Source organism: Phocoena sinus, chromosome 2 (assembly GCF_008692025.1).
Source record: "Phocoena sinus isolate mPhoSin1 chromosome 2, mPhoSin1.pri, whole genome shotgun sequence".
NCBI lineage: Eukaryota > Metazoa > Chordata > Mammalia > Artiodactyla > Phocoenidae > Phocoena > Phocoena sinus.
The window spans coordinates 14510395-14521572 of record NC_045764.1 but is presented as its reverse complement, the minus strand read 5'-3'; positions in this window follow the sequence as shown (position 1 = coordinate 14521572).

Genomic DNA, 11178 nt, shown 5'->3' with positions numbered 1-11178 from the left:
CTTCAGATCGACTTGGCACGTTGGAGAACAGATGACGGAACAGGTTGAATGGGAATCACTGAGGCTTCATTCGTAGTCTCCACTTCAGGTTTCAAGTCCTCAGAATGACTTTCTACATGTAGATTTTCAAAACCTCTAAGCTACTAATCCTGCCTCACCTCCGTGGCAGCCCCTGAGATACGTTCACAGACCCCTGTCCCCCTGGGAGACACGGAGAAAACCGCCGGTCTGATCAGGGTAGAGATTGGCGGGCAGGGGCCCTCTACATAACGATCCTCCCGGGGCCTCACCCCTCACCCGGGCTGTGGGTATGCAGACGATTGCAGACCACCTCAGCACCCTTCCAAACCCCCCCGCCCCCCACCCCGTTCCCTCGTAAGAGCTCCAGCTCTGACCTCCAGCCATGTCGTGGACAAGCCAGTTCCAGTCCCGTGGGAACAGATGAAACTACAGGATCCCACTCACCTGAGATTCCCAAGCTCCAGTCAAAGGCACACTTCCCTTAAAAATAGCAAATGCAAAACAAGTCCTGTAATTAACTGTTCCCTGTGTCACGTGGTTTCCAAGCCTGCTCACTACCTTGAGAAGCTTCTCCTGGATAGATTCCAGTTTGCCAGAGTCTAAGGAAAAAAAAAATTTAAGAATACAATTAAATTCTCCAGAACGGAAGGGCAGAATTATAAAGGATTTTTTTTTTTTTTTTTTTTTGGTGGGAGACAAAAATGTTAGTGATGGCTTACAATGTCTGGGCATTTCACATACGTTACATCTTCTAATCTTTAGGTAACAGGTATGACAGAGCTAGATCACCAGCAAGACAGAAAGTCTTTCTCTGGTAGCAAAACCAACAAACAGCAACAAAACAGGAAAACAAGATTCAGGCCTGTGGGTCTTCTTGGATTCTTCAGGGATCAAGCGCCTTCTTGCTCACAATTCCATGATCCTTAAGGGGTTGCCCTTGCCCTCATGGTCCAAGGACGTATTTCCTTCCAGATGGAAGGAGAGAAGGAAAGAAGAGAGAGGGGCAAAGAGCAGGTGCCACGTCTCTCTTCAGGAAGGTTTGTGGACACCAGCACCCAGCTCTCCTCTTGGGTCCTGTTGGTCAGAACTTTGTCACACGGCCATATCTATGTGCAAAGAGCCCAGGAAATTTATTCTTTTTTTTGATGGCCACTGGCTCAGCCAAAATCTATTTTACTCTGAAGGAAGAGGAAATAGATATTTGGGGACGATCAGCAGTGCCTACTACACCTTCCAACAGCTCCGTGAACAGGTATTAGTAAACTCATGGAACACATGGGGAAACTGGGGTTCACAATGTTTAAATAACTTGCCTGTGGTCATACATCTAGAATGTGCTATAGCCACTACCTAAATTAGACATTTTTATACCAAGACTGTTTTATTTCCCCTGTATGCTGCCATAATAAGTGTGGAGTGACATTTATATAGAAAATTGTCCAATTTTCCTGCAGTGGTATCACAGCATTGGCTTCCGGGACGCTCTGGTGAACTAAAGCAAGTTGCCTTTCTCTTCTATTTCATTTGCCACTGCTACCAGCCTAGTGCAACCACATTGCCTGACTATTGCCACTGCCTACTAATCAGATTCTCTTCCCTTCTCTCCTCTTCTCCCCCTCTGATTTATTCTCCACACGGCAGAAAGGTGGGCTTTTAAAATCTCAACTTTAATCATTGTATTTCGCTGCTTAAAAACCTTTAACTTCTCATTGCTCTTTGGATAAAGACCAACACTGTCGGTGAGGTTCCCAGGCCTTGTGTGCTCTCTCCCTGCCTACCTCCCCAGCTGCCTCACTCGTGACTCTCCTCCTTCCCTCTCCGGGCTACTCTGGACTTCTGTGGACACTCCATCGGTCCTCCTATCTTGGGGCCTTACCCATGCCATTCCCTCTGTCCCTCAGTCTCTTCCCCCTATATCTTTGTCAAGTCCAAAAAAAGAAATTCTTCATGATTTTGTTAGGATCTATTAAACTTGTAATTAATTATGGGAGAATTAACGTATTTATGATGTTTAATCTTCTCATTGAGGAACGGGCCTCTCCATTTATTCATACTTTTATATCACTTGGCAGAGTTCTATCATTTTCTTCTTACAGGTCCATTCATTTCCTATAGAATTATTCTTCGGTTTTGTTCTGCCTTGTGACTGGAGTCTTTCTTCCCATGCGGAAGGGGGAGATGTCCAGTTTCCTAATTTTATGGAATCTATGTTTCTAATGCAGAGACTAAGCAGAGGAGGAGAAAAGAGCAGGTCTTTCTACCTACATATACGCAGTTATTTATAGATTACTGATTGTCATCTTCTTCAGCCTCGAATTTAGTAAAATTAGTGCTTGATCCTGGCACTAATGTGGTAGGCAGTCCTGATTTCAGTTTTCTTCTTTCCTGGGTGTTCACGGGTTCTCTAGTAAGAATTTGCAAGAGTCAACGGGGGAACTCACCGAATGTCACTGGGTAGAAAATTTTCTGTCCATTCTGAGCACAGAGTTTTCAAACAGGTCTCAGCCGTCTGAGAGTACTTTCATTACTATGTGTATTTTGCCATATTATCCACAGTGATATCTTGACTGATTTTGCCAAACGTTTTCCTAAAACTAAGAAACATTAGATCTATGTTACTCCCCCAATCTCCCACGTCAGTAAAAAATGCTTTCATAAAAGATGAGGTCAGTTTGGCGTGACTTGTTCCTGGTGATTCCATGTCTTCTAGCAGTCAACACATTCCTTTCGAAGTGTTCATAAGACATCTGCTTTAAATTCATTCTATAATTTGACCAAACGTTGACCAAAGTTAATAGTCTGTAGTTTCTGGGGTCCACCCCTTTTCATAACTTGTGACACTTACTTGTCATTAACTTTCTGATTCTTCACTTGTTGTACATGATTTTTTAAAGATTACCAGTGGTGACTCCCTGATTACATATTTGAATTCTTCCAGCACTCTGGGAGGAAACTTGGCTATACCTGAAAACATGAGCTTATGACATGAATTAAGGCTCGCACTCCATTTCCAGTCATTTGGGGCTGCGATTCCTTTATTATATAGATTGTTCTACTCTGCTAGAATTCTCTGGGACTCTCCAGAGAACCAGCAGCTGTGGGGATGTTCTTGTCCTTACCAGGAAAAGTGTCTTAAGCCAACACAGAAAGCAAAGTGTTTCCTGACTTGCGATCAGTGACATCCAGACTTTTGGTGGTGTTGTTTACTCTCTGATCTGGTTGCTCTTCCTGGCTTCTCAATTTCTGACCTTTGCCCTGTTTCCTCTCATTGAAAACCTGCATGCACCACGCCCATTTTGAAAATCCAGCTCAAACCTCTGGATTTATATTTTGTCCCTAATTGTTGAATTGGGCCTGGCATGAGGACCTTTCCACACACAGCCCTGCCCCTGTTGTTTCTGGATGAACAGTCCCATAGCCAGTTCCTGGGTCTCTATGCCACTCCCCCTCTGGCCTGCCCTGCCCTCGCGGCCAGTATTGGTTCCACTGTACGTTCTCCCCGGGAAGTCACACACACTGTGCACCAGGGTCATGGGTGTGTTCCCTCAGACTCCAGTAATATCATTATGAATTTGTCAAACCAGCATGGACCGCACAAACTACTGTCCCCATGGCCCTACTGCGTCCCATCACCCCTCCCCCCCACCTCCTCCCTGATCAGTTCAGGTCAGAAGACCCTGTGTTGCTTCTCTGCACCCATATGAACTGGATCTGGCCACATGTAGAAAATTAATAAATGCTCATTGGAGTGATTTAAGTAACAATGATCTACCTACGTTCACTTTGGGGAAAACTCTGTCATAAGTTTTGCAACTGCCCATTTTTACAAACCAGATTTGTCCTTCCAGAACGACATCTGAGGCACAGAAGGATCCATTACAGCTCTATCTCTGATCTATGCTGAGACACAGCCCTCTCTCCGGCTGTCCTCATGTAACTGCCCAAGCCCCTGAAAATGGATGTAATTCAGACCTGGAACGTTCTAGGCATCCTCAGGATCCTTCGGCTCGGGTTCATTATCCTAGCACCCAGGACCTCTCTGACCCCCAGGATGGGACAAACTGACAGAGTCACACCACAGCTCTGGCAAGGAGGCTCTAGGTATCATGCAGTATACTTACCCACTGTGGGTTCAAAGGATGACAACCAAAGGTGTCAGAAGTAAGCCAACCTCCAAGATCTGTGTGAAAACACAGAGGCTGAGACATTCTTGTCCAGCCCCACAGGACTGCTAAACTCTGCTGCACCGGACACACATTTCATTCCAACATAGAGGCTTCCCGTGGGGACCAGGCTGTGCCTTAATTTATGAGTCCCTCTACGCCTTCTCCCACCGTACCCGCAGATCAGACAAATGATCTTTAAGCACCACCAGGAAGTTCTACGTCAACGTAGTAACTATGGATAATCAGTAGGATATTAATTGTATCATTACTTGCCAGCCTTTATTTGCCAATACGGATGTGAGTGGTATACAGAATTAGGTTATTTCTAAATAAAATAATTTTATTTCATCTATGTAATAACAAGTTTATGAAAGATAATTTCCTATCATACTGATTATTCACATATTCAATTTTAGCCTAATCTACTGTAGCAAAAGGTATTCAGAAACAGTACACAGCTGCCCTCTTGTGTCACTTTCATATAATTAAATCTATTAGTGTTTAAATACCAGGATTCAATCAGCTATGCATCTTTAAAGGTCACCACATAGCACTACTTTTCTACTTTTGAAATTAATATCCTAAATGGTAATTTACAAAGCACAATATGTAAAAATATGCCAGATATCTCTATCAATTAAACAGAACTTACTGGCATAAACATCTAAATATTTAAAAAGTAATGTAGTTACTCTGTCGAGGTCCTCTCAACCCAATACCCAGAAGTCTTTACATGCATTTGCATTAGCTCATTATACTTAATTAGTGCTCAATTAATATATCATCTGCTCTTATTAAGTGCATGGATTTGCACTAATCTTTTGCTGCTGGCCACTCAGTGGCCCCGGAGAAGGTGAAATGGAAGCGAGTTCTCTTTTGTAACAGTTGACAAGGGCATGCCCCAGAGACGGCCACTATGGTCTCTGATGCCATTTACTAAGCGCCTAGTATGAGCTAAATCCTGTGCTAGGTTCTTTACAAGCAGAATATGCAGAACATACGTGAAAGAGAAACCTTATCTCCGTTGGACAGATAAAGAAACTCAGGCGCAGGAGTTAGGTAGCGCCTTCCAAGAAGCTAAAGGTGGTGTCATTCTTCAGACTATAGCCCTGCCAACCCAGACGACCGCTCTTTTCTTTGGCATCCCTCCACCATGATAAGCCATCTCCACGAGCGCACGGTCTGCCAGCCATTCAGCATCCTGAAAACAATCTGATTAACGTGAGAGGAAGCTTAGACAATGAAGATAGGTTTATCATCAGTGTTGACACAAATGGATGTTCTGTTTGTTTAGTAAGTTGCTGTGTTTCCTTACTAAGTACTATATGCTTCTAGCTCTGTATAATGTTTTCCATATTAGGAAAGAGTGGATATAAAAACTGAAAACAAGCCATATTGTTTCAGGGAAATTAGGAACTGTGCTTTTGCACGGGTCAACACTGATTTGGTGGCTACATACAATAACCAGGTAGACAGAGGATCCAGCAGTGGTACAAGAGGACAAACCAGCTGTGCAGTCTCAGTCCCTCACCTCCTGGGAGATGGAGCTTCTATAAGAACTTACAACAAAGAGACAGAAATAAGATGTAGTGAAGAAAGTATAAACTGAGGTCCAACATTCTGTGACCAGGTATGCAAGGAGGTGGAAAGGGTAGGTTCTGGGGAGGCCTGGGAGGTGGTGGAGAAAGGGGGAGGGATGTGGGATACAGGACAAGGAGGAGACTGCCCCCCATGTTGTATCAATATAGAAACCAGCTCCTCCAGCAGAGCCCAAGGCGGGCTCCCTCCAGACAGGGCATCAAGTGAAATTGATCCCGCTACACTGACTCCAACCTGAGGGACAGAGGAGAGGCGGGAAATCATCCTTCCACAGAGCGTAATGTAGCAACAGTGATTTGGGGCCTGTAGCAGTGACTTGCTTAGCTCAAGATCACTGCCAGGGGTTGGAGTCAGAGCAGGAGAGACACAGGGCACAGCCTCACTGAAGAGCTGAGCTTCCTGAGGCAGTGCAATGCAACAGGAAAACCAGGAGAGTTGAAACGCTGAGTCCTGGGCTCCTGTCCTAGCTCTATAACTAACTTGCTGTGACTTTGGGCCACCTGGCTCACCTTTCTGGCTCCTAGTTCCTTCATCTTTCACATGCCTTCCCCGGGCACTCAGACTGTCCCTCTAAAATTCTCTAAATTCAATCCCTTCCAAGCTACACCTGTTTGTGCCTGGCTGCCCACAAGTACTGATTTTTTTCATTCCTCTTATGGGCTGAACTTTGTTCCCCCCAAATTTATATGTTGAAGCCCTAACTAACACCCAGTACCTCAAAATGTGACTATATTTAGATAGAAGGTCTTTAAAGAGGTAATTAAGTTAAAATGAGGTAATGAGGATGGGCTCTGATCCAGTATTGACTGGTGTCCTTAAAAGAGGAAATTTGGACACAGACAGGTACAGAGGGGAGCACCTGAAGACACAGGGGGAAGACGGCCATGTGCAGGCCAAGGAGAGAAGGCTCCGAAGAGACCAATTCCGCTCAGGTCTGGACCTTGGACTTCCAGTCTCCAGAACAGTGAGAAAATACCAATAAACTCCTGTTTAAGCGACCCAGTCTGCAGTACTTTGTTATGGCAGTCCTAGCAGACTAATTCGACTCCATACTCTTTTTCCTAGTCAGCCCTTCTCCTTCACACCTGACTCCTTCTCTGCATTGTCTATTTATACTTCCTCTCCTGCAAAATTCTGTCCGTCTGTCTGTCTCTCTCTCTCTGTACTGTCTCTGAGGTTTTAACACACAGCAACTGCATATGTAAAAACGATGGCATTAACAGTTTCTGTAACTAAAAGGGGTACTCACAAAAATTAAAACAAACAGTAGCATTCAGTGTCAGAAAGGGCTTGACGGAACAAACAAACTGTTGATGGCAGTATAAATTAGAGGAAACTTTCTGGAGGGTGATTCGGCCATACATACCAAATTGAAAACAAACAAACAAACATTCAGACACCAGTGCTGAATATCCCAAGCAACAGAATGGAAGACCAGGAAGTTGGGGGCAGGGAGAATGAACTGCAAACAGCCAATAACATGTGAAGAAAACGTTCAACCTCACTAGCAATCACAGAAATAAACGATGTAAAAGAGGAACGATCTACTGATAGTAGGTATCTAAATTGCAAATTTTGCTGAGTGACAAGTTAATAACAGTATTTATTAAAAGCCTTGAAATTATATGATCCTTTTATCCCAGCAATTCCCTTTTGATGGAATTTACCCTAAGGAAATAATAATATGAAAATATTCACTGCATTATTTTAAAAGGAAAACAATCTAAGTGTCCGGTAAGGTTAAATAATTCATACATATGATGGAATATTTTCCAAAAATTACTTAATGCTAAAAGAAATTTTCATTATGCAACGTCAAATGGGAGAAAGGTCCATAAAATTGTCTATAAGACAATTATTGTTAAAAATTTACACATATGTATCAATAAATACTCTGCAAGAACACACAGCAGCACCCAAAGTTTCTGATAGTGGGCTTAGAAGTCATTTTTCCCTTCTCTTTACTCTTTTGAATGTTTTACAGTGAGGATGGATTACTTTTTTAAGTAGAGAACCAATACATTCTTTTAAAAACAGGAAACAGAAGGGATGGAATAAAAGGAAAGAAAAGGAAGGGGAAAACAGGATGGCACACAATTGGGAGGGGGTGATTTGTCACGAGCCCCAAATCTATCTTAGGCGTCCAAATCCAAACCCTGCTGGCATCACAAGTGGGACAAATGTTTAAGTGTTTAAAAAGCGCTTGTGGAAATGACATTTAAAAACCAAGCTGGTTAGAAGTCCTGAGGCATTCTAACTACCCGAACGACAAGAGGTTTGAGTTTGGACCAGATGGTAGCTTCACTCATCCTATTAAAGTCCCCCCCCGGGAGAAGAAAGGGCTGGACATGGAACAGAACGCTTTCTGACTTCAAATCAGTGCTCTAAAGACCCTGTTCTCCTTTTATCTTAATTTGCAGTTGCAGAGTCTTAAAGGAAATGAGATACTGCCTTCCCGACCTGTGATATGAGAGTCTGGACACCATCACTTCTTCTGCTACTCCGAAGTGTCCTTGCCATGGTTTGGGTGATCAAAGCAGGGCACCGCCTGGGATCACTTTCCTCAGTGCTCACAGCTGTGCAGCAGAGCCAGTGTTGGGACATTAAAGGAACAAGAAGGGCAGCTCCAGATAAGCGCTCACTCTTCTCCTCGCCATCTGAACCAGATAGAGCGGACGTCAAGAGCAACACGGTGTGAGGGGAGAGGCACCGTGACCGAAGACAGAGGAGCTAGGTTTTTATCCACCCTTCAAAGTCCAGCCATTAGATTATGATAGAGTCACCAACTTTCTCAGGCCCTGGTCTTACAATCAATACAACGAGACAATCATGCCATTTCTTCCTGACGGTAGGGGTTTGACTGAAGGTCTCTGCTCCCCTGAAAATCTGTGAGTGCAAAGGCAACAAGTGTGGAAGGGCACGCATGTTGCTGGTTGAAACTTGTCCCTCTCAGAGATGTGAGACACCCAAATTCTACCTAACGCGGGACCTACTCAGCTCCGCTCCGCTTAACATGGCTTTCTCAGACTTTAAAGGAAAAAAAGTCCATATAAAGTCTGGGGCATCACACAACACTAAATTCAAAGACTACATCCCAACTTGTACTCACACAAAGTGAACCTTCAGCATTTTCCAGATGCTTTCTAAATCCATCGTTCCCCCAGAAAAGCTCAGCAACACAACTGAGTGCGGCATTATTTTGTGGACATGACAAAACTGCAAAGACGTGGGAAGATAACCAAGGCCAACACAAAGAAACTCTACCTCCTGAGACTGGAATAATTTTGAAAGACCCAATTCCAGTTGAAGCAAAAACTTTGACCGTTCATCCAAGTGAGGCCTTGGGCTCTTCAGCTCTGCCCTTGCCCCAGCTACGTCTTTCCTTCTCTTTCCTGCGATGCTACCGTTCCACAGGTATTCACTCACTCACCTGACATGGTCATCTTTGATACAGGACTCCTTTTGGCTGATAACTCCCCTCCACCCCAATCAATCATAATGTAGATCTTGGCTCTGTGCTGAAATATAACTAAATTAACTCTGTCAAATTCTTAAGGATTCTACATTATGAAACTCCCATTTTAGGGTCTCCGTCATGATCAAGTAGCATATCATTTGAAGTTCTGAAAATGTTTCAATACCCTCAGGCATGAAATCTTTCGATGATACTAAGAGCTGACATACTATAATAATGTTCTCATACCATAAACATTTTTATTTGCCTGCTTCGAAAAATAAATCATCATAGGAGCCATCCTCTCCCCCACTCTCACACCTTTCTAGGACTTAAATCATGGAAGATAGAAAAATCTCCCCGTGCCCATCCCTTGTTTTTCTGGGTGGAGGATGGCTGCAGGCAGATGCTTTCCACATTCACCTGGACCACTGGGTGGGTCACACCAAACAAGTTTGCCCCCCGGGTTTTCAGGCACCTCTTCTCCCGACCCCACTAAAATGAATGTAAAACAGTGGGCATATGGTTGTAAACAAAAGAAACTGTGTTACAATACAAATATGATGGCTGTAGTTGGATCATCAGAGCTACGCTTTTTGGAAGAAAAGCAACATAACAAAAAGATGTAGAAGCTCAGAAATCGCTTTATGCGGCACCATTTTGAAAGTCAAAACACTCCTTTCTAGAAGAAAGATGTACATGCAGCCAGGAAGTATTTATAAATATCAAAAAGTGTTCCCACACAAGCATTATGAGAGCCAAATACATCCAAAATATTATCGATCATGAATTTAACTGGGGCAAGGGTACCGCAGATAAAATGTGCAAACATACTGTCAGATTTTTAAAGGAGACGGATGTTCAACACTCTTGCCAGAATTCTATAAACAAAGCTATGATTTACCTCCAAGCAAGGACTTATTGTAAATAATTACCAACAACTATCTTGCTTTGTGAGTGATTTTTCCCTGCGTTGTCCAGTTAATGTTGAAAATCTAACTCATATCACATATTAGATGGAAGGACAATTCCCAACCCTGTGGAATCTAAAACAGGAGAGAACAGCATTTTTAATCAGTGGTTGTGCTGCAGACTGTATGACCGTAAACTCCAGTAAGCACATGCTTTCCAAAAATACTCAAGGAGGAAGTAAGGACACAGGAAAGTCTACATAATAACCAATTATCCAAAAAAGGAAGTGAAGTATTCCACATCTGTCCAACTTTGTGGGTATAATTAACTCTTTGCAACCTGCTGACTTTCTAAGTGGAATAAGTCATAATTAGAATAACCAAAGGGTAGGGCACGCACACATATTCATGCACGTGCATACCCAAACTTTTGTTCATGAAAATTTAATTGTATGAAAATTACGAAAACCTGCCATTGCTATTTAAATTAAAATCTGGCAGAAGGCTAGAGTATTTCTATCATTAGCTGCCAGGGACTGAATTTTCCCACGCATCTAAGGCTTAGATGGACTGAGCTCTCAGTGCAGCTTTCAGCTCAGTTCCAATAGCAGATCCTCAGAGAAGTCTTCCACACCTTCCCCTGCGCCGAGTCCACAGGTCACCCCGGCCCAGCTCTAAGAACTCAGGGAGCACTAGGCTTTCCTTTCACAACATCTCTCAAACTGCAATGAAACAATTAACTGTATTAAGTATACACAGCTGTATACAAGTGGGTAAATGCATATCATTGGTTGTTTAATGTAAGTCTCCCCTCTACCAACATAATACGGAAGTTCCTGTGTTCTGTTCCTTGAATCACGTAAGCATTGAATAAATCCATGCTGAGTGAGTAAGTTACAGTTACTGCTTCATCCACCTTAATCAAGAACTATCACCGAGGAAACCTGGAAGAATTAGATATTTCTGAGAGCTCTGCAAAAACAATTCAGCTTTTGTCACTGGGACACCAGTGCCTGAGTCACTCTCT